Consider the following 22,012-nt stretch of genomic DNA (forward strand, 5'->3'; position numbering starts at 1 on the left):
TTCGCACGCCCCTTCTGTTTTGGTTAGTGCAGAGCGGAACGCAGCATCCAGGGCTTCACCGGCAGCATTTAACACGCTACCGCAACGCACGACGCCATATTGTCGAGAACTAAACGCAACCGTGAGTAGACGCAGTGCGGGCACCAAGATGCATAGTTTTCTGTGCGCCGCCATATTGGGGCCAGCCGCCGCTCCCATCGCGTCGTTGCTGTCTGGCAACACTGTTTTGGCGGGCGGTGGTGCGTTGGCGGCATGTAGTGGGTCAAAGGCTGACATCACCCTAAAACGGCCGGTCATATAGCTCCCTAAAAATTATGCGCCGCCAGCGCCGCCGCTACTTTCTTCAAAAGAGTGGACACCGGTTTGCAAGGGGCGCCGCCTTCGGTTGCGCCACTCAAAATATTCTAGTACACTCTACCATACGAAGGGAAGATCGAGAGCTCACGCCTCGCGACTACGTTTGCGAGAAGCACTTCTCTGAGAGTAAGTACCAACATTCGTTGAAAAAACTCACAGGGTCCCTTATGCATTAGAGCAAGACGACTCGAAGGCGAAAGCCATCTTCTTCTTAAGTTGATGGGTCTGTCCTGCCCCAACCCCGTTCAGAAGCTTTCTGCACCTAACGCGGTTTTGCACTGCTTCCAGGATCGGAGGAGGAGAAGGATACAACTTTATTAACGCCATGAATTGGGTCAGGTGAGGGGGGGGGATGGGTTCAGGGAAGAGGAAGCCGATGGGCCCTCGGGCCGCTCTAGGTGGCCGAAAGTCTTTGCGATTCGGCGACCCCCATGGCCCAGCACACTATCCGGAGTTGGTCGGAGGCATTACAAGATTTCTGCTCGTCAGCTGGTTTTGCACAACATTCGTGACCGGACCGCCGACCACGGAGGCAACGTAAAGAGATGATGTCATATGATGACGTCACGTCATGACGTCAGAGATTTTGGCATATGTGACATCATCACGGGATGATGATCTTTTACATAACTCGTGTTGACGCCGCGGACGCGGGACGCTGACGGTAAATTTTCGCGTTTGATGAGGCATCTAAGGCGTTCGTGTTTAAAGTTATACCTACCAATCGAGTTGACGTTACCAAAAATTATAGATTTTGCGTTCTACAAGATATTTCGCTCAAGTAATTTTCCTATATGTTGTGCCATTTTTTTCATTATTTACCGAAAATTATGGAGCCGGCGAGAACGCATAAGAAACATCCCCACATGGGCGTAAAGCGCGAACGGCGAATCGGCGCCGAATGACCTTGAATCAGCGAGCTTCGTCGGAGTGCGCGATTTTTTCCTCTCCGCTGGCGGACTCGAACGACAGGGGGCGCGTCAGTGCTGTGCCCGATTGCGCGGCTTTATTTATTAGGACGCCCGTGCGAACGCACTTTTTCCTCATCAAGAATTCCTGCTCCGTGCTACACCCAAAAGCTACCAAGACATGGTTCTTGCCACCTACCTACACCTGCGCATGTAAAACGTTCGCGAGGGCGGCCCTAACATGAAGCCTCCCATGTCGGCTAGACATAGGGCGCAGCATGTGCGGGCGATGCAGGCCAGAAAGATAGGTACGTCAAGCAATGACAGGCGAACGATATGCCGAGGCATGGAGAACGAATGCAGTGACTGCGCGAGCAGGCCGAGCCAGAAAGTTGCAAGGAGACGACTAGTGGTATGAAATGACGAAACCAACGACTGCCACCCGCAGTAACATCTAGTACGTAAGAGCGTTATCGACTGCCGCATCCATTGCTGCATGCATGGGCGAGGCGTACGGCCTCGTCAAACTAAAACTACAAGACCGTCAGTAGGGCTCGAAGATGTTTTAGTTCCATAGCATTAGAGTGCACGCTCGAAGATGTATCCGGCTCTGCAAATTTTGATGGAAATCACGCTTTTTTTACTCAGGTATTTCAGGCAAAATATGTTATTGAAGGTTTGCCGGCCAATGTAGTTCGTTAATTTGGCTTGATGATAGCAGTCAGCCCTATGAGGTTTTGCTAGCGAATGGAAATTTCTTCGCTAGATCGAGAACTTTGTCACATCTGGTTTTGCGAGATCAAGTTTTACCTGCATAAGAGACGCCATAAGAGAACCCCTAGGGTTTTTTAACGCGCACTTAAATGTAAGTACACGAGTGTCGAGCATTTTCCGGAATCGAATGCGGCCGCCGCGGCCGACATTCGATTCCGCGACTTTCGGGTCGGACTATCAATTTTATTTGAATTGTGATGACTAGAAAAGATGCATGGCTCCCTTCCAGACTTATCGCGAAAACCACTAGCAAAAAAACTTCAAATAAGATATGTAAAAGGCGTGACGTTAGCAATGTCTACGGCGATTATGATGACTGCGACGATGCGTAGCATGAAAACATTTACGTGCTGATGCCAATTACCATAAACGAAATGGCTTTGCACCTGCTCTTCCTGGCGTCCAAGCTGACCCTCATGACCGTATTTCCCCCACGCCCATAGCTACGACGACGTGTTCTCGCTGCCGGGAGAAGCAGGTGCGTGTTTCGGTAAAACTGGTGCCGCGAAGCAGTGGGACACGTGTTAAAGGGCCCCTCACCAGGTTTGACAATTTTGAGCTAACGAGCGCAATGCATACACTGGGCGTTCACGATCACGTCTGCCAAAATTTGCAACGCTACGCGCCGCAGAAAAGGGTCAAATTTCAAGGCGAACGCTGCTTGCCCTTCCTCTCGCGGGCGCGCGCTTTAGAGAATGAGGGGATGACGTACATGAGAAAATGGCCCTACGTAGATGGTAGTGCTGTGACGTCGCTCCTCTACGTAGACGACTGTGCTCTGACGTCGCCAACAGTAGCACGTGACACTGCGATAATTATTTGACACGACATGTGTAGTTTGTGTAATTTGTTGCTTGAATAGATTAATAAAACTTGAAAGAAATAATGAGACACACAAAGGGAATGTGTGCGTCTTCTTCATTTTTTTTCGTGAATTGCAGCGAGATGCGGGGCTAATGTGCCTCCTTTTCCCATGCGTTCGTGTCCCTGCGGTTAGCGCATCGAGCAGACGCCAGCCCTGGAAACGAAAGCAATGTTCTGGCGCGTTCGAGCACTCATTATGCTCATTTATTCTACCGTGTCCAAGTAAACGTTAATGCGGCACTCGCTCATGATACCGCCACTCTCGTGCCCGTACAAATGTCTCAACTTTCATGCCCGTCCCGCAAAAACAGGCAGTACACCACAGAGAACGTCGACAAAACGCCCACCGCCGCTACATAAAAACAAAGGTAGCGGCCGTGCAACGCCGCTCGCGTGCTCGGGCTGGCTCGGGCACGTCATGCGCACGTGACCATGCATGCGCATGACGTGTTCATGCGTATGTGTCAAGTGAAGAGGTCAGGGAAGGGATTTGGCTTGCGAAGGCTACACGGGGCGAGTGGCAAGGGTTTGAAACTCGCCTCCTCGCATCATGGTTTCGCGCCGCTACAAATTATTGTTTTTCTCAGCTCGTAATGAACCGATTTGAAAAATTCTTGCGGCATACTGCTCTTCATGCGGCACACAACAACTTCCAGCGTCTAACTAAAATTTGCTATGTGGCCTGGTGAGGGGCCCTTTAAATGTAGCAGAGGGTGCGTCGGTGTAATAAGGTCACCACTTTGGTAGTCAACGTGATGTTGCTCTAAGGTTATTCTTTATGTCGTCACACAGAGGTCTCCTGCCTCTACGCGGGGGTCCTCGAAATATTCATCCGTACCTTTTGGTATCTACATTCCTTAAAACCCGCAAGTAGTCCCCATCACTTGCTGGTTTCGCTGAATTGCAGCGACACTGGGACAGGTAACCCTTCTCCTCAGGTGCAGCACAAAGTACATACTCTATTTTTACCCATGTCTATTTTTTCTGAACAACCACACCTTCATTATTTCGTTGTATGTGGCAGGCGCGTCCCGAGGTATTCCCCAATGACGCTTGCCCCGCATGCGGAGACGTAGCCACGCTAGCGCATATGCTCTGGGAGTGCAAGGCAACGCACACTAACCCCGATACTGCTTCGGCCAGGTGGGAGGCGGCCCTCCGCAGCTCCCTCCTGGCTGACCAGCTCTGGGCCGTCCAGCAGGCCCGCGGAGCGGCCGGCAGGCTTGGTCTGACGGTCCCGACGTGGGAGTCGCCCGCTGCGCGCTGACGCGCGCCTTGCAGGACCCAAATAAAGTTTTTTCAACCAACCAACCACACCTTCATAAAACATAATTGGACAGACCTCTCGTTTCCACCTCTATGACTATTCCGGGGTGGTGGCGGTGGAAAACATTTATTTACCTATTTACACTTAGAGTTATACTTGGGGTGAGCCGGGTGGGCACGCCCCCCACAAACACTAGGAGGGATCCGTAGTCCGGGATCCCTGTAGCTTCCGCGGTGGCTCGTGCTCTAGCCACCAATGCCTGTTGGTCTTGGAGGTGGTACCAAGCTTACCGGCACGTAAGCTTCCCAGTACTCTCGGGTGGGGTAGGTCGGTAGCGGCTTACTGCTTTTCCATACAACAGCCCATATCGCTCCGAATTGGCTCCATATTTTCTAAACGAACAGAATATATTGCAACGCGCGCTTCTTTTGTTATGTTTATGTAACTAGTCCGTTGCACGCGTAGCCGCTGCCTTGCGGAAGCCGCGCCCTAATGACTAGGAAGCGGCGTGACTCTGTCACTCAATCACTTTCTGTCAGCAGTGCCATTTGAGGCAGGATGGTAAAGAGGGGTCTTTGTATGGCGGATTCTATTACGTTTCAAAAAACTCTCAAAGCAGAGCGAAGTAAACCATGTACCAATGTCCGTGACTATTTCTTCCGGTAACCATAGACAGCAAACACACTACGCAGCTTTTCCACCGTCTTTTTTTCACTGTTAGTTGATTTCATAGCAAAAACTTCCAGCAATATCAAATGAGCGTCCACCAACACAAGAAACCACTGCCCAGGCAGCACGCCACCTTTGGACCGATCTTGGCCCAACGTCGGCGAATGACGGCAGCAATATTGGCCCCACGTCGGCAAATCACACTCGCGCTACTTTCACCCGCATCGGCCCGACGTTGGCTAGCCGCCGTTGGGCCGATGCGGGCTTACCGACTCCGGGCTGACGTGGGCTAGCCAGCGTCGATCCGAGACGGGCTTGCCGTTATTCAGCCAATGATGGCAAGCCGTCATTGGGCCTATGTATGCTAGCCGATGCTGGCATGGTGTCGGCCCCGCCGACGTCGGGTAGCCGCTGGCGTGACCGTTTACACCCATTATTATGTTTTAGCAGTGGTGGCTTCCCGTGCGTTAAGTACGGTAGTACTGTACCGTCGTGGTCCGCACGTAGCTAGTTTATATGGTGACACCGGCGATGGTTGCTCGATGCGTAAAATAACTTGTTCAGGCAGGCTGATACACGTGTTATAAAGTAAAATGGCTGCGTGCCAACCACGGCAGTCCGGTATAACTGTGGTTTCTGTACTGTAAGTCAGCAGCGCTAAAATATACTATTCGCGGCCCAACGGCATTCATCAACTACCATTGGTGCCATATTCGAAAAATGCTTCCTAATTAGAACGACTGCTCCACTGACGTCTTAGTGTGCGATTAAGACCCACAATTCTGTCGAACCGCGCAAGGCCGAGAACGAAAGTCAATATTGTCTCTAACGCAACTAAATTGATGAAAGGTCTGCTGCACCAACTGTGCATGCGCCTGAGAAATTAAGGAGCAACACGTTTGCAAGGTGATAAACACAAATTTATTCACAGATATGAACACACGCCAGCAGTTCCGAAATAATTATGCCATAAAGGCATATCTAAACATCTACAGATACCGTAGCCAACATCTAAGACAACCCCACAGCCACCGTATTCCTCAAAAAAAACAGCACAGTCCTAATCGAGAATGGGATCAGGCGCAAAATCATAGGCGTGAGCAGGGTTCCACTTCAGAGGGGGGTGGGGGGAGGGGGCCTAATGTTCATCGTGGCGCCCCCCCCCTCCCTATTAAGTCAATGTGTTTGGCAGACCTTGCGCCCACCTCTTCTCAGGTGACTACAGGGGCCGGCCAGTGCGCACGCCTATGCGAAAGTTACAATCTCCTAAACGTTATGCGCGGCACATTCACTATAAATATTGAAAGAACTAGAACGCGCAAAAATAAGAATAAGGATTAACGAAGAATATCTTAGCTACTTACGTTTTGCGGACGATATCGCGCTTTTCAGTAACGCCGGTGCCGAATCACGAAAAAAATTCTGGAGATGTAAACGAAAGCAGCATTAAAGTAGGATTAATGACGGACCCGAAGAAAAGAAAGATAATGTTAGGCGGCTTGCCGAAAAAGCGAGTTAAGAGTGGCAACTAGACTAGAAGATTGTGTATACGCGTGAGCTAATTACGAGCACAGGAGCACCCCCCCCCCCCACCCCGACGTTTATTAATTTCACCAAGGAACGGTAGGCATTCCCAACACATGACTGGCAACTAAATTCGCGTTATCCTTTAAGCGGAAATTGCAATTTTTTCAATGATAACTTAAGGGCCAAAAAGATGGATAAACTGCTGCACGCGACGCGAAAAACGTTGCGAGCGGTACCACAAGATCCCATGAACTCTACATCTAAACAAGACAGACACGTACGCATTCCTAATCTAAAGGTAAGATTGTAACAGAAAAGAATGGTGCATAAAAACCACTCACGTGTACCCGTTGGATCGCTAAAAACACGAGCAAATAAAAAATAAAAAAATGCAAGCGCACCATATCAGAATACACAAAACACGATGGTCAATAGAAAATACGCGATAAGAAGAGAACAAAAAACTGACGAAACGTAACAGTTGTGAACACGTGGCCTTATATGAGGTGAGCGAGTTCAACATGGAAGCAGGGAGCCACTCGTTTCTCGCTGCGGTGATCTCTGCCGAAAACAATGCCGGAATACTGCCGCATATTCGTCTCGTGCACGATTTTGACTTTCCACCACTTATGTCCACACACCGCACTTATTGAAGAATTTTGCTGGTCGGAGGGAACAAAACCTGCTCCCGCAGCTACAATACCGTGCCTGGTCAAGCACGTTTCGCGACAATGACGCTGAACGAGGGAAAGGGAAAGCACGGCTGAGCCTAGCACAACGGTGTGCGATCCCCCCAGCATGTCTATGGGCATGCCGTTTGAGAAAGGCGTTCGTCGAATTTTCAATGCATCACTTGTTGCCACATGTCGCTACATGAAAACTTTGCGTACACCTCATTGGAGCAGCATTTTTCATCGTATTTCACGTGCAATAATAATAGTTTTATGCGACTGTTTCTGAAAGCACGTGGGAAGCAATCGTTGAGCGTGATTTTTACTTGAAAAAGATATGTATGTCACAAAATGGACGGCAACGAAGTGCAAATACGAACTGTCAAACACGTGGCAAGCACGTGTTTGTCAGTTCGTTAAAGATGGTCAGTGGGCTAGTTGATTTGGAAACATTCAAACGACAAAACGTGTCGTCACTTCGCCCGGTCTTTTTTGCACCATATCTATTTTTCTCAAGTAATGAACCAACTAGCTCAGCAACACGCCTTGTTGAGCTTTTTACTACTTTCATATAGTAAAATTATGTGACATCACTGAAGCAAATGCGCGTGTTACGCTTGACCCAAACACGCGCGTGAGTAAATATGTGGAAACACAGAGATCGGAAACGGTCCGTGTAGTATATGAGCGCTCGCACCACACATTCAGCGGCTAAAAAGATATAGCGCTATAAATATGATGACAGGCTCGCTTTATGCACAGAATTAGTATTCACATAAAACTCCTTCCGCTAAAAGCATTCGTGCGGGAATGTTTGGGTGAATTTAGGTGCTGCATACATTAGTGAAGTCGGCCGACCAGTGGCAAAAACATTTACAAAACAGAAGTACAGAAGCGTCGTTGAGGGGCTTCCGTGAACTAGTTTGAACGGCGTCAAATGTGCGCCGTTTCTTACACTGCCGTGTTAACTTAAGGTTATGTGCGGAAGATATTATGGTGTCCCGTGTCATGTGTTCGACGTACAGTACATTGCCAGCATGTCGGCGAGGGTTTCATTTAGCCGCTCGGTGAGGCCATTCGCCTGCGGGTGAAGTCCGTCGGTGACTTGTGTGGTTCTATTTCAAGATGGTTTGCGTTAGCTCTGCCGTAAAAGCCGTACCTCTGTCGGTGACGAGGACTTTTGGAGCGCCGTGACGCAGGAGGACGGTTCTCAACAGGGCATGTATAACTGTCTGAAGGGAGACAAGAAAGTTCCAACATCGCCGATAAGCCATCGGCTCCGCCGATGTCACCTGAAGCACGGCAGAATGACGGCATGCTCGGCCGAATGTTGCCGGTGAAAACCATCGGGCCGGCCGATGTCGGCGAAAGTACGGCAAAACGGCGGCTAACTCGGCCCAATGTTGCCGGTGAGAGCCATGGGCTAGGCCGATGTCGGCGGAAGAACAGCAAAACGCCGGCAAACTCGGCCCAATGTTGCTGGTTGTAGAGGGCGCTACGCGCCATGCTTTCTATATATGGTTGAGGGGAATAAAGCAATGAGCATTCGTTCGGTCATCATGGCTCAGAGTCACTTGTGTAGACGCGCCTAGCGTCTGTCAGCTACCGGAATCGTACATGGTGTCAGAAGTGGGATTCGAACCCACGCCCGGAAAACCCCGGATTGAGCAGTTCGAGGACTATGCCTATGCTACAGGAATGCACCGAGCCACCGACGAGGTTCGGGTACGAACGCTTCTTTACTGCATGGGTGTTCAAGCTCGACGCGTGCTAGCGTCTTTCAACTAGACGGCCGAAGAAGCTCTGTCGTACAGCGTTGTGAAGAGCAAGTTCACCTCGCATTTTGTTCACCCGCTAAACGAAGTTCATGAGAGTTATCGTTTTCACAAGCGGCCGCAGCAAGCAGACGAAAGCGTCGATGCTTTTTATTCTGCGTTGCGAAACATGGTCAAAAGATGCAACTATGGCTCAGCGTCCGTCGAGGACAGGCTCGTTCGAGACCGATTTATCGTCGGCTTGTTGGACAGCAGGTTATCAGAACAACTCTGCCGCACCTCTGACTTGACGCTGGACAAAGCGCTCCTGCATGCACGGCTGCACAAAGATGCCGAAAGAGAAAAACGTGAACGCGCAGACCAGTTATCTGGACCAGTTGCCGTTGATGCAGCGAAGCACAATCCAGCGAAAAGGCAATACCATAAGCGAACGTCAGCATCAAGAGAAACCCCTTTTTCTGATGCGACGCACGGATCGTGTCACTTCTGTGGACATGAAGTGCATCAGCGGGAATTTTGTCCTGCCAAGAAAGCCGTTTGCAATTTTTGCAAAAAGAAAGGGCACTTTGAAGCAGTTTGCTTAGCCAAGCAGCGTTCGCACAGCCGACAGTCACATGCCATCGAGATGCATGCTGTCAAGACCAGTCGTGAAGCAAACGCCAAGTTCGTTTGGGTTCACGTGAACGGCGTCCCGCTCAAGTTCAAAGTCGACTCAGGAGCGGAAGTTGCCGTCGTTCCAAGCACTTTTCCGGGAGTACCGTCTCAACTCGAAAAACCGGAGGCTCATCTAACAGGTCCTGGAAATTATCCTTTAAATGTGTCTGGCCAATTCAGAGCTACGTTGGAGTGGAAGAGCCGCACCTGCGTACAGCCAGTGTATGTCATGCCTTCGCAGTCTACGTCTCTGCTAGGCTACCCTGCTATACTCGCATTAGGAGGGGTGAAATTCATCGACGCCGCACAGCGACCTGAAAAGCGAGCCAGCTCTTCAAGCGACGGCACCCTTAGCCATGATATCTTCGAGGGACTTGGTACCGTAGGGGAGGAGTACACTATTAGGCTCAAGCCAAATGCCAAGCCATTTGTGCTCAGTGTACCTCGCAGAATTCCCATTCCTCTGTACGACCAGGTGAAGCAAGAGCTGGACCAGATGGAAAAACAAGGCGTCATCAGGCGCATTACGAAGCCGACGCTGTGGTGTGCAGGTCTGGTCGCAGTACCGAAGGCATCAGGCGGCATCCGAATATGTGTGGACTTGACAAAGCTCAACAAGGAAGTTCTCCGTGAAAGGCACGTGCTTCCAACGGTCGAATGGGTTCTCGGGCAACTGGGCGACGCAAAGGTGTTCCCTAAACTCGACGCGACAGCAGGATTTCACCACGTGCGATTGTCCCAAGAATGCCAAGAGTACACCACATTCATCACGCCATTCGGACGCTACTGCTACTGTCGTCTACCTTTCGGCCTGACCTCGGCACCGGAGTACTTTCAGCGAGAAATGGCTCGCATTCTCGAAGGACAACCCAATGTCGTCAACATGATCGACGACATCCTGGTTTTTGGAAAAGACCGAGAAGAGCACGACAAGCGACTTGTGGGGGTTCTTGAACGTCTGAGGAGAGCCGGAATTAAACTCAACAAGTCGAAATGCTGCTTCGGTCAAGACAAAGTAGAGTTTCTTGGTGTGATCATCGATGCCGACGGTATCTCGCCGAGTCCCAGCAAACTCGAAGCCCAACGCAACTTGGAGCCACCCAAGGACGTTGCTGGTGTTAGACGCTTCCTCGGCATGGTTAATCATATTGGTCGCTTTCTGCCCAACCTTTCGCAGGCAACCGCCCCTATTCGCGCCTTGCTGGGCGAGCAAAATGCATGGCAATGGGGACCGCTTCAAGAGACCGCTTTTAATCGGGTCAAGGAGATGCTCACCTCGGACCTCTGCGTGGCGAAGTATCATCCCGGTCGTAATACCATTGTCTCATGCGACGCGAGCTCATTTGGATTGGGAACTGTTCTTCTGCAAGAACAACCATCGGGGGAGCGACGCGCGGTAGCGCTTGCATCACGGTCGTTAACCGATGCAGAACAACGCTACAGCCAAACAGAAAAACAAGCGTTGGCGGTAGCATGGGCAGTGCACCGCTTTGACCAGTACGTGCGAGGCCTACACTTCACGGTGGAAACCGACCACCAGCCACTGGTGACACTGCTTGGAAACGCTGACTTGGACACGATGCCTCCACGTATTCAACGGTTCCGTATCAAACTTATGCGATACCAATTCAACGTGGTCTACGTTCCGGGCAAACAGCTAGCCACTGCGGATACTCTTTCAAGGGCTCCAGACGAGAAGCCGTCGATCAGCCTAGTGGATGTGGTAGAAGAGTTCTCGAATTCCAAGTTGCAGCGATCACTGACACGAAGCTGGTTACTGCAGATGATGTCCGCATGCACCAAGAACAGGATGGTGAATGCAACCAGCTCGTCAAATACTGCACCCAGGGCTGGCCTCGTCGAGACAGGCTTCCGAAGCACATCAAGAAATACTGGAACCATCGAGGCGATCTCTCTTTGTGCAACGGCGTCCTGCTAAAAGGCAATCGCTTTGTCATCCCGACTTCGCTGCAAAAGGATACGCTCGAACTTATCCATGAAGGCCACCAGGGAATTAACCGATGCCGGCTGAGAGCACAGGATTCCGTGTGGTGGTACGGACTTTCGCAGCAAATACGGGACAGAGTCAGTCGCTGCAGGCAGTGCGCAGCCACACGAGCGCAACGAAGTGAGCCATTGGTTGTAACGAAAACTCCAGCGCAACCATGGCAAGAAGTAGGAAATGGACTTATTTAGTCACAGAGGACACAACTACCTACTTAGTAGTTGATTATCGTTCTCGCTACCCTGAAGTCATCTACATGCGAAGCACGAACTCTGAGGCGGTTATCAATGCTATCAAAAGCATTTTCGCTCGTTTCGGCATCCCCGCAGTTGTACGAAGCGACAATGGACCGCAGTTCGCTTCACACGCATTTGCAGCTTTTGCGAAGCACTATGGCTTCCAGCACATCACCTCGAGTCCAAACTACCCGCAGTCTAACGGGGAAGTAGAAAGGATGGTGCGCACGGTCAAAGAAATGTTCGAGAAAGCAGATGATCCTTTTCTGGCACTTCTGTCTTAGAGAGACACTGCAGGCGTCACAGGGTTTAGCCCAGCGCAGCTACTCATGGGCCGCAGCCTGCGAACCAGGCTTCTCAAGCCAGCGGATTGCCTGGAACCGAAGTGGCCTGCGCCTGACGTTGTCAAGTGCCAAGACGAGGACGTAAGAAGGCGACAGAAGAAAGACTTTGATCGCCGTCGTGCTGCGACCGTCCTTCCTCCGCTGGAGCCGGGGGACACGGTGTGGGTTCGAGATATCAAGGAAACGGCGTGCGTTCTCAGCCCAGCCTCGAAGCCCCGCTCGTACGTCGTGGAAACACCAACCGCGGTGCTTGTGCGTAATAGGGTGCATCTAGTGCCCTATTCGGACTTAACTACGAGCGAACTCCACGCCACAAGTCTCCAATGAATGCGGAGCGCAAGTCACCAGATTTGGTCGCCGAGTTAAGACTCCGAAAAGACTTGACTTGTGATGTGTCGTGTTTTTGTTGTGTGCATATCTCGGGGGAGAGATGTAGAGGGCGCTACGCGCCATGCTTTCTATATATGGTTGAGGGGAATGAAGCAATGAGCATTCGTTCGGTCATCATGGCTCAGAGTCACTTGTGTAGACGCGCCTAGCATCTGTCAGCTACCGGAATCGTACACTGGTGAAAGAAATCGGCTAAGCCGATATCGGCGGAAAGACGGCAGAACGCCGGAAAACACGGCCCAATGTCGCCGGTGAAAGAAACCGGCTAGGCGGATATCGGTGGAAAGACGGCACAACGGCGGGAAACTCGGCACAATGTTGCGGTGAAAGCCCAGCATCGGCTGAAAGGCGGCAAAATCGGCCCAATTTCGCCGGCAAAAGTCAACGGCTCCGCCGATATCGGCGCCAGGCTAGCAATGCTGGCCCGAGGTGGGGCCGCGCACAGCCTCCGTAAAACCAATATTAGCCCGACGTTGTGTACTGCCTGGGTGTTGGTCACGATATGCAAAGTCGAGATGTACTCGCTGCCACCTGCGTGCAGGCCATCCCCAAGATAACAGCGGAACTCTGGATCCTGAATTTTGGGCCAGCTGACACGTGACACACGCAGTCACTTTTTGCTCAATCTCTTGAGTTAAGCCGGGCCACCATACATGGCTTCGGGATAACATTTTCATTCGTGGGATGCCTAGGTGACCTTCATGCAGCATTGAAGAATATTTTGTCGCAAGGACACTGGCATAATTACCCGATTTCCCCACGTTACACACTCCTGTTCCACAGAAAGTTCACTGCGTCGCCTAAATTATGCCATTACCGTCTCGTGTGCTACATTTGATGGCCACCCGTTTGTTGTGAATAACAGGACCTTAGACATCACTTTGTCTTTCAGCGTTGCAATCCTGATCTGTCTGGCGGACAGCGGAACTTCATCAAAGACGGAAAAGTGCACTTCCTCCGGTTCCTCCCCCTGCTCTGGAAGCGGCAACCTTGACAGTGCGTCCACGTCACTGTCAAGGTTGCCACTGGTAGTTGTATGCAGCCAGTAATAAGGCCCAACGCTGCACGCGTGCCGCTAACATAGCAAGAACCAGCTTGTTCTGTCCAAATATGCCAAGCAATGGTTAGTGGTCTGAGTATACAGAAAACTTTCTGCCGAACAAATATTTGTAGAACTTGCTTACCCCGAACAACACCGCCAGTGCCTCTTCTCGTTCGAAGGCCTGACCCCTCTTCTTCAATAACATGACCCAGATAAGTTACCGATCTTTCAGTTTAATTCCTCAATCCTTGAACTGGTCAGTCCGGAGGCGAAGATTCACGGTCACTTTGTAATCACCGCAGATGCGGACCTTACCATTTGGTTTCGGAACTACTACCAGGGGCATTGCCCAGTCGCTCTGCTGAATGGGGACTAGCACTCCGCTTTCTACGAAGGACTGTAACTCTTGCGTAACGGCGTCTCGCAAAGCGAAAGCCACCGTCCGGGCCTTGCAGAAAACCGGTACCGTACCGTCCTTCAAGATCAACTTGACCGGAATGGCACTGAATAATTCCAGTGCTGGCTCAAACACATACGCAAACATTTCGATCACTGTCGCGGCTTTATCAAGACTAGGAGAGGAGAAACATCTGGCGTCTTTCGTTGGTATACCAACGAAAGACGCCAGATGTTTCATCAATCAACGGCGTTTTGAACAAAATTTTTATTGTTTAATGACGCACAGGAGAAATCTCACCAGGCACTACCTTGGAGGTAAACAATGGCTGCTAATGGGAATGAGAGACAGAAGAAGCCGGCTTTTAGTTAACGCGCACGCTGCGAATTTTTTATTTTTCAACGACGCACAGGTGAAATCTGCCACCGGCACCACCTTGGAGGTCAAGATCTGGTACTAGCGTTAAGACTGGTTACGCACTACGACGGGGACGAACGGGTGCCGCTTTAAGGAGCTTCGCCCCTAAAAATATGGTTGATGCCTCCGTCATAAAATCGGAATAACACGAAAGTAAAGCATGCCCTTACAGAAGTCACTAAATGTTTACTGTAGGTTGATATAAGTGAGTTTCCACAAGTGAGTTTCCGCGCGCGAGGCCGCGGCTACGAGACAGAACGGCGCGAACCGCTCGCCCAAGAAGCGCAAAAGACGAAAAAACAAGCATCAAAAGACGCCGGCGCGCCGCATCCTCCTCACCCACTCGAGCCAGACGCCGTCAACGCGATCAAACGCCCGGCAAGGCCTGGATGTTTCTACAGGTTTTCCCGCTCAATTTAATCCAAGCGCCAGCCAAATCAATCTAGGCGCCAGTCAATTTAATCCAGCCGCCACTCAAATTAATCCAGGTGCCATTCATTTTAATCCAAGTGCCACTGAAATTAATCCAACCGCCAGCCGATTTAATCCAGACGCCAGCGAATTTAATCCTGACGACATCGCGACCTTAAAGCGACCCAGAATTTTCGGGAATCCATGGAGTGAATAGCTTCGGAGTGAATTTAAGAGGAAATATTATCAAGATGCGTAGAATAAACAATGAATGAGTCACTAGTGACACAATGTGACTCGCGCGACTTCATCACGCCTATCACCCGCGTACGCACTATTCACACCTTCGACATGTATATCAAAGGAAAGGCCGTCCACGCAGTAATAACTTCATACCTATTGCCCAGGCCTATGATCTGGTCACTAGTGACTCAGGTGACGTCATCACGCATGTCACCCACGCACGCGCTGTCTTAACCTTCCGTCATGCATATCAAACGAAACGTCTTTGAGAGAGTAATGACTTGAACCCTGTCACTTGGCCTAGTGATGTGATCACTAGTGACTCGCGTGACGTCATCACGCCTAAAACCACGCAAGCACTCTCTAACCTGCCTTCATGCATATCAAACGAAACGTCTTTGATAGGGTAATAACTTCAACGCCGTCACTCGGCCTAGTGACGTGATCACTAGTGACTCGCATGACGTCATCACGCCTAACACCCACGCACGCGCTGTCCTAACGTGTCTTCATGCAAATGAAACGAAACGCCGTTGAGAGGGTAATAATTTGAACGCCGTCACTCGGCCTAGTGACCTGATCACTATTGACTCGCGTGACGTCATCACGCCTGACATTCACGCAAGCACTCTCTAACCTGCCTTCATGCATATCAAACGAAACGTCTTCGAGAGGGTAATAACTCGAACGCTGTCACCCGGCCTAGTGATGTGATCACTAGTGACTCGCGTGACGTCATCACGCATTTGAGCCACGCACGCGCTGTCCTAACCTGTCTTCATGCATATCAAACGAAACGTCCTTCAGAGGGTAATAACTTGAACGCCGTCACTCGGGCTAGTGACGTGAGCACTAGTGACTCGCGTGACGTCATCACGCCTGACACCCACGCAAGCACTCTCTAACCTGCATTCATGCATATCAAACGAAACGTCTTCGAGAGGGTAATAACTTGAACGCTGTCACTCGGCCTAGTGAGGGCATCACTAGTGACTCCCGTGACGTCATCACGCCTAACACCCACGCAGGCACTCTCTAACCTGCCTTCATGCATATCAAACGAAACGTCTTCGAGAGGGTAATAACTTGAACGCTGTCACTCGGCCTAGTGACGGGATCACTAGTGACTCGCGTGATGTCATCACGCCTGACATTCACGCAAGCACTCTCTAACCTGCCTTCATGCATATCAAACGAAACGTCGTTGAGAGGGTAATAACTTGAACGCTGTCACTCGGCCTAGTGATGTGATCACTAGTGACTCGCGTGACGTCATCACGCATTTGAGCCACGCACGCGCAGTACAATCCAGTCTTCATACATATCGAACGAAACGTCTTTGAGAAGGTAATAACTTGAACGCTGTTACTCAGCTAGTGACCTGATCACTAGTGACTCGCGTGACGTTATCACGCCTAACACACACGCAAGCACTCTCTAACCTGCCTTCATGCATATCAAACGAAACGTCGTTGAGAGAGTAACAACTTGAACGCCGTCACTCGGCCTAGTGACCTGATCACTAGTGACTCGCGTGACGTCATCACGCCTGACACCCACGCAAACACTCTCTAACCTGCATTCATGCTTATCAAACGAAACGTCTTCGAGAGGGTAATAACTTGAACGCTGTCACTCGGCCTAGTGATGTGATCACTAGTGACTCGCGTGACGTCATCACGCATTTGAGCCACGCACGCGCAGTACAAACCTGTCTTCATACATATCAAACGAAACGCCTTTGAGAGGGTAATAACTTGAACGCTGTCACTCGGCCTGGTGACTTGATCACTAGTGATTCGCGTGACGTCATCACGCCTAACACCCACGCACGCCCTGTCCTGACCTGTCTTCATGCATATCGAACGAAACGTCATTGAGAGGGTAATAACTTGAAGGCCGTCACTCGGCCTAGTGATGTGATCACTAGTGACTCGCGTGACGTCATCACGCATTTGAGCCACGCACACGCAGTACAAACCTGTCTTCATACATATCAAACGAAACGTCTTTGAGAGGGTAATAACTTGAACGCCGTCACTTGGCCTAGTGACGTGATCGCTAGTGACTCGCGTGACGTCATCACGCCTAACACCCACGCGCGCGCTGTCCTAACCTGTCTTCATGCATATCAAACGAAACGTCTTCGAGAGGGTAATAACTCGAAGGCTGTCACTCGGCCTAGTGATGTGATCACTAGTGACTCGCGTGACGTCATCACGCATTTGAGCCACGCACACGCAGTACAAACCTGTCTTCACACATATCAAACGAAACGTCTTTGAGAGGGTAATAACTTGAACGCCGTCACTTGGCCTAGTGACGTGATCACTAGTGACTCGCGTGACGTCATCACGCCTAACACCCACGTACGCGCTGTCCTAACCTGTCTTCATGCATATCAAATGAAACGTCGTTGAGAGGGTAATAACTTGAACGCCGTCACTCGGCCTAGTGACGTGGGCACTAGTGACTCGCGTGACGTCATCACGCCTGACACCCACGCAAGCACTCTCTAACCTGCATTCATGCATATCAACTACATCGACGAGACCAACTTCAACGTATGGTGCTCGCGCAGTTTCGGAAGGGCGAAACGAGGTGCTCCAGCGTGCCGTTTGTCAACTAGCGCAAAGGGGGCGCATGTAAATGTTATAGCCTGCATGTCGGCGAACGGCCTTGTCCATTGGACAATTGCGGACAAGGCCCACTGGGCTGTCTTCAACGACTTTCTCGCAGAAGTGTCGAGAAAAGTTTCTCAGCAGGAACCGGGAATGCAGGCAGTGTTCCTGTTTGACAACGCACCAGCGCACCGCCGCGCCGAACAGGCTGTCCTCGCGGCAAGCGACCACACAGTCAAGTGGCTACCGCCATACAGCCCATTCTTCAATCCAATTGAGGAGCTTTTCTCAAAGTTCAAGGCAGGTGTGAAGGGCTTTCTAATCGAGCGGAGGGATGATCTCCTCACGACACCGGGAGGGATCTCCAAGAAAGAACATCGCCGTGCTCTGCTGGTTGAGGCCGCGGGGCACTCTATGCAGCACATCCAGCGTGTGGACTGTGCCGCTTATGATAGGCACAATTACACTTTCGTACAAGCTGCCCTCGACTGCCTTGATATGTGAAACACTGCTCAGCAGCACAAGTACGGCTGCGTGTTTATGAAAACTGCTTTGCCTGTATAATGATAAATTTCGTTTTCCACGGACTTGCCCCGGTTCTCTTTCATCACCCATTTCATAACCGATTTAACAAGCTCGACGTTATAAGAACAACAATTGTTTCTTAAGGTCGGGTGGGTGTTTTAACCGGGCATCATCTTTGCTTCGGCAATTGCGATAACATGCCAGGTAAGTCATAACACTGTATATACATAATCAAGTATAAGACGCACGGTCTGCCTGTTTCAAAACATGCTGCAAAAGGATTTGTCAACCACTCCTTCGGCTCAAATAATATTTCATCTGGTTATCCTGTGAAACAAATCCGTTGTAATAGAGGGCAGTCCTCGTACTTGAGATACATACTATTGCTAATTGCAGGTGACCATTTGCTGATGCGCCGTTGAACGCTGTGCCTGACTCATGCCTTTCTTTCTACCTTCTAAGCCACGCCGTTTTTTATAGGTTAGTGGGCTTGGAATAAGCGTGCCTGTTTGGTGGTGAACGCCTGTTCGTTCACTGTAGTGCGGCCTGGCTGCCGGCGTTTCCAAGGCATACTTCGAAATACGAGAAGCAACAAGAAAGCCGCCCACATCTTCCCACACGACGAGCTGGAGTAAATGGGTCGCATAGTGGTGACGGTTTCGGGTGAATGTTGCGTAATTGAGTATGGTTTGGAAATGCTTAATTGTTATTTCGCCTTTATTATTCTTATTTATTGAATGAAGAAGAAGCGTTGCCTTCAACGAGTGGTGGGACGCTGATGTTGGGTTGTACCCCACTACTGGTTGAAGGTACTGTTGTTTCCATCGCATCTACTCGAGTCAAGAAAAGCGTCAAGTCAAGCGAAAGCCATGTGAAGACGCCCTTGACTGAATTCGAAACGCGCGATCCGGTGCCTAAATATACGGGTTGGCCGGTGAACGGCTGTGCAGCGCGATCAGTCAGTTTTCTACTAGCAGACGCTGCCTGCGACGGCCTTCAAGTGATTACTCTCTCAACGACGTTTCGTTTGATATGCATGAAGGTAGGTTAGAGAGTGCTTGCGTGAATGTCAGGCGTGATGACATCACGCGAGTCACTAGTGATCCCGTCACTAGGCCGAGTGACAGCGATCAAGTTATTACCCTCTCGAAGACGTTTCGTTTGATATGCATGAAGGCAGGTTAGAGAGTGCCTGCGTGGGTGTTAGGCGTGATGACGTCACGTGAGTCACTAGTGATCGCGTCACTAGGTCGAGTGACAGCGTTCAAGTTATTACCCTCTCGAAGACGTTTCATTTGATATGCATGAATGCAGGTTAGAGAGTGCTTGCGTGGGTGTCAGGCGTGATGACGTCACGCGAGTCACTAGTGATCACGTCACTAGGCCAAGTGACGGCGTTCAAGTTATTACCCTCTCAAAGACGTTTCGTTTGATATGTGTGAAGACAGGTTTGTACTGCGTGTGCGTGGCTCAAATGCGTGATGCCGCCGCGATTCGAACCTACGAGAAAGCTCTCGCCCTTTCCCCAGGCTTAGCTGTACTGCACGCAGAAGAAACATCCCGACGCTTCTAGAACCCGGGGGAGAAGGGATAAAAGCGTGCAATCGGTAGTAGTGCAGTCAGTGAGGGAGTCAGTCGAGAAGTAGTGAAGTCAGTGAGACAGGTCAGTGAAGGAGTGGCCCGGTGATGGTGAAGTTATGCGACGTGTGGCTCCGTTAGCCAAAGAAGACGTGTTTATGATGGTGTGCGGTCAGTCGATCGTCGATTTGGAAGAATCCGATGACGACACCGTGTGAGCCGTGACAAGTCACGACGACGGTTGAGCTACGACGATCAACGCTGGAGCTGGCGTGAGTGTTTCCTTGAAGAGAAGCATTCGATTACCGTCCAAGTATTGCGGACTGGATACGCCATTGTATATTCAAGACTTTAACGGTCATTGAATAGTTGTAATGCATGCGACTGCATTTGTAGCGTGTGATCTGTTCGTTTAGCTCCCGTTGTGTAAACACCATCTGAATTATATTGTGAAGTTGTAACTGGTACCAGCCGAGTGTGCACGTGTTAGTGTTATTTGTATTGCCTTAACTGAGAATATATTTCGTTTTCGTTTGTGTTATCGACTCTCGGCTCTGACTCGGTCTTTGGACAACAACCGGCGTTCGCTGGCGCACCAAAGGACCAACCCTAAATTGTCCGCGCTTTCGTGGTGCGTTTTCGGAGGGCCGTGACGCCAGCCCTTAGAATCCGCCCGGCGATCGCCAACCCGATTAACGGGATTAGTGACAGCATGTTGACGTCTGGCAGCTATAGCACTGTTTAACAAGGACGTTCCCACTTTGATGATCGGTGATACATCTCCATCCTGACGACTAACGTCCCTCCTAAATGAATAAACAAACCCTTGTGTTAGCTGTAGTAGTTAACTGTGAAAGCGTAAACGGAGGACTAGGTGTGATAGCCAGAAGAGCTTCGCATATTGGACGCAGAACTTGGTCGCCATCCCGCGGCATGTAAAATGTGATTGAACATCACGACCGGACTAGAGGGAAACACAAAGCGCGTCGTGCCGCCCCGGTATCCCGGCCGCGATTTTTCTATACTCACGGACAACTTTTCTTGGCAATGAAGGGAAAGCACGGGGGTAGAGCGTCTGCACATGTACTGCTATGCGAAGTAGTCCGGTTTGGCGAGCGTCTCGTAACGCCGTCGAAAGTGATGTCTAGCGTTGCATTTCGACGCAAACGCTGCCAGCGTCTAACGTGCGGGTAATTGGCGTGACTTTTATCACGCACGCAAAAACGCAAAGTGACAACGTATAAAATAAAAGAAATGCAAATATCTCGCTTGCGTGCGCTGCATTCCGTCTCAAAAAGCTACATGTAGAATATGAAGGAGTATTTTATATATCTCACGCAGAAAATACGAACGCAATTGTGGGACGACATTCATTACGGGCAGGATACGTGCGTTGTGGCTCTGTAGCCTTCGCTTCATTGCCAAGAAAAGTTGTCCGCGAGTATAGGGGCGAGTGCGTGAGTGGGGAACGCGGTGTTACAGCCAGGTGAGGCAGGCGCGCGTCGCAGAGCTATGAGCGAGGCCGACGCTTTTACGACGCTTGGCTAAGGTCGCCACCTCGCGGTGTCTTAACGCATTGACAAAGAACTTTATTAAACACGCGCCGAATGGGAGGGGCGTGTAACGCGTTGCAGGTGCTAATCGCGGAGGCCACAGTAATGACGAATTACTTTACTTTACTGCTCCCAGAGGGCAACACCCCCCCCGCCGACCGGGAGAGTGGTAGATATAAAAGGCGCGTTTGTAAAGCCTTCATGTCTGTGACCGTTGCGCAGTGGATAGCGTGCCCGGCATCTGTTGTAGCGGACCGAGCGGTCGTGGGTTCGATGCCCGTTGACGGGACTTTTTTTCTTTGCCATCTGATCGTGTATATTTTTTTCGACGTCATTTCCGTGACGGAAATACGTCACTGAAGTCTTGGTGGACCCCGGCATAAAACACTTTCGTGTTAAAAAAAGTCCCCGATTCTGTATTCCGTATTGTAAAGTAAAATCTCTGCATCGAAGTTCGAAGGATGATGTCTTGCTGCCAAGTCAATGCTGGATTCGAGGCAGCTGCGGTCTAGATGTTTTGCTAAAAAGGTCAGGATGCCAACACGCGCGCCTTCTTTGTTATAGTCCGAATTTAAATCGATGCTGCTTCCGTCCATCGCACTTATGACATAATTCAAAGCATATGAACTTCTAGTTTTTATACACGGCTGCATCGAAGCAGTACTGCTTCGGATAAGAAACTTTTCGGGTTTAATTTAAAATATAAAGCTACTATGTCACTATAAATTGCAGCAGGTTAGCCTATTCCGGATTATTTCAACAGCCATGGCTTCCTTGATTTGCA

The sequence above is a fragment of the Rhipicephalus sanguineus genome, chromosome 9, assembly GCF_013339695.2.
Source record: "Rhipicephalus sanguineus isolate Rsan-2018 chromosome 9, BIME_Rsan_1.4, whole genome shotgun sequence".
NCBI classification, from domain to species: domain Eukaryota; kingdom Metazoa; phylum Arthropoda; class Arachnida; order Ixodida; family Ixodidae; genus Rhipicephalus; species Rhipicephalus sanguineus.